Raw genomic sequence first — 3,436 nt, 5'->3', positions numbered from 1 at the left:
GTGTGTGTGTGTGTGTGTGTGTGTGTGTGCGTGCGTGCGTGCGTGCGTGTGTGTGTGTGTGTGTGTGAGAGAGAGAAAGAGAGAGAGAGGGGCTTGAGCAGTATGCTGAAGCAGTCTACAGAATGCGTGAATGCTAGGTTCAACAGCCACGCCCACAAGGTAGCACAAAATGTTACCCAGGTACAATGTGACACTATGCATGCTCTCAAGACCAAGCGCAACAGGAGGAGCCATTGTTATACAGAATAGAACGGGCTACTGCAAGGAAGTGTCCCAACAGCTAAACAACCAGGAACACTACAGACAACTACCTGCTGATCCAACCAAAGAACACACCCATCAACTCAACAGACTGGTCAAGGCTTTTGATCTAGTCCTTCAGAGTGCCCCATGTACTCTCATCCCACATAGGGGACTTCAAATGCCTTCCAAAGCCAACACACCTGGACATCCTATCATATCAGGCAATGAGACCCTGTGTGAGGACCTCTCGGCAATGTCGAGGGCATCTTGAAACCCATTGTACAACGAATCCCCCAGTTTCTGTCGCAACGCTTACAGAAACTCAGCACCTATAGACCAGTCGAACCAGGAACATTCCCCGTCACAATGGATGTTCCAGCACCCTACACCAGCTTACTCCACGATGATGGCATCAATGTAACCGCCTCAGTACTCAATACCAATTGCTAATTTCCTTTGTCATCCTACAACTCATCTTCTTCATCCTTGACCACAATGTCTTCACCTTCAACAACCATTCCTTCATCCAGACACACGGGACAGCTATGGGGACCAGATTTGCTCCCCAGTATGCTAGCATTTTCATGCACAGAACCTCTGACCAATGCTATACATTAATGACATTTTCTTCCTTTGGACTCATGGCAAGGAATGACTGAAACAACTACACAGTGATAGCAGTGATAATGGGAACTGCAGATGCTGGAGAATCCAAGTGTGTTCATCCAGCTTCACACTTTGTTATCTTACATAATGATAGCAACAAGTTTCACCCCAACATCAGACTTACCATGGACTACTCCTTCGAATTAGTTTCATTCTTGGACACATGCGTCTTCCTCAGGAATGGACACCTCTGTACATCATTCTTCTTCTCCCCCCATAGAACCCCATACAGTGTGGAAACAGGCCCTTTAACCCAACAAATCCACAGTGACCCTCACAGCATCCTCCCAGACCTGTAACCTGTAACCCTGAACACTGCAGGCAATTTAGCATGGCCAATACACCCAACCTGCACACCTTTGGACGGTGGGAGGAAACCGGAGCACCCAGAGGAAACCCTCACAGACACGGAGAGAATGTGCAAACTCCACACAGTCAGTCGCCCGAGGCGGGAATCAAACCGAGGTCCCTGGTGCTGTGAGGCTGCAGTGCTAACCACTGAGCCACTGTGCCCCCACTACTCTACTGCAAGCCCACGGATAACCTGATGATGCTGCACTACTCTTGCTTCCACCCTAAATGTATTAAAATAGCCATTCCCTATGAACAAGCCCCATGCATACACAGAAGCAGTTTGGATGAGGAGGAACGAGACAGACACCTGAAAGTGTTGAAGGACACCCTCATAGGACCGGGATATGATGCTCAACCCATCGATCACCAGTTCCGACGTGTCACAGCGAAAAACCCTAATGATTTCCTCAGAAAACAGACACTGGATACATCCAATAGGGTACCCTTCATCATTCAGTACTTCCCGGGAGCAGAGAAACTACACCATGTTCTTCACAGCCTTCAACACACTATCAATGATAACGAGGACGTCACCATGGTTCTCCCCACACCCCTGCTCCTTGCCTTCAAACAACCACCAACCTTAACCAGACCATTGTTTGCAGCAAATTACCCAGCAGCCTTCAGGACAACATCAACCCCAACACTATACAACCCTGTCATGGTAACCTCTGTAAGACATGTCAGATCATCGACATGGACACTACCATCACACCTGGGAACACCACCCACCACGTACACGGCAGATAGTCATGTGACTCAGAAAACGTCGTGAGACCATGCAGACTCTATGACAACGGATGAATGGACCCTGCGCAATAATTGCCAAACAGGGATGTTCCCTCCCAGTTGGGAACCCTTCAGCGGTCAAGGACATTTGGCCTTGGCTCTTCGGGTAAACATCCTCCAAGGCGGACTTCGGGATACACAACAACAGAGTCACTGAGCAGAGGCTGATTGGCAAGTTTGGTCCTGACGAGGATGGCGTCAATTGGAATCTTGGGTTCCTATCGCACTACAGGTGACCTCCCACCACACTATACACTCTCACACTCATACACTTACACAAAGTACACACAGACCCTCTCTCATACACACAGATCCACACACACACACACACACACACACACACACACACACACACACACACACACACACACACACACACTCTGTCTCTTACCCCCCCCCAACACGTGTACACTCTCTCTTCCACATACACAAATGTGAATCTATGGGGTGAATTTGTATTTGCAGATACATTCTATTTTGCTCAACAAGTACACCATTTATAGACAACAGTGTGAAGCTGGATGAACACTGCAGGCCAAGCAGCATCAGAGGAGCAGGAAAGTTTGACATTTCGGGTTGAGGCCCTTCTTCAGAAGTGGGGAAGGGAAAGAAGGGTCTCGACCCGAAACATCAAACTTTCCTGGTCCTCTGATGCTGCTTGGCCTGCTGTGTTCATCCAGCTTCACAACTTGTTATCTCAGATTCTCCAGCATCTGCAGTTCCTACTATCTCTGTAACAATTTATAGACAGTCAGTTTTATAAATTCTTACTTTAGAAATAAAACTAGTCTGACTCCAAACCAAAAAACAAACAGATCCTAAACAAGGCCTCACACCTAACATACATTGTCTGACTGAAAATGTCACTTCTTTACACTGATAAAATCTTTAGTTCTCTCAGGACAGTGAGTTGAAAGAAATTTGGGGATTTACATAGAAATAATAATCAATTAAAACCTAACTTATTTAACAATTTAACAGCATCTTAGGTTTATTTCATACATCCTCATCAGTTGTGTGACCCTTCGATCATTTACGTACAAATTCTGTGGCTGACACCAGCCCTCTCACTAACACCTGAAAAACGCGGCGTTAGAAAGCTTGAGTGATAATGGGAACTGCAGATGCTGGAGAATCCAAGATAACAAAGTGTGGAGCTGGATGAACACAGCAGGCCAAGCAGCATTTTAGGAGCACAAAAGCTGATGTTTCGGGCCTAGACCCTTCATCAGAGAGGGAGATGGGGAGAGGGTTCTGGAATAAATAGGGAGCGAGGGGGACGCGGACCGAAGATGGAGAGAAAAGAAGATAGGTAGAGAATAGAGTATAGGTGAGGAGGTAGGGAGGGGATAGGTCAGTCCAGGGAAGACGGACAGGTTAAGGA

The sequence above is a fragment of the Stegostoma tigrinum genome, chromosome 16, assembly GCF_030684315.1.
Source record: "Stegostoma tigrinum isolate sSteTig4 chromosome 16, sSteTig4.hap1, whole genome shotgun sequence".
Classification (NCBI taxonomy): domain Eukaryota; kingdom Metazoa; phylum Chordata; class Chondrichthyes; order Orectolobiformes; family Stegostomatidae; genus Stegostoma; species Stegostoma tigrinum.
Note: the sequence above shows the minus strand (reverse complement) of the source record.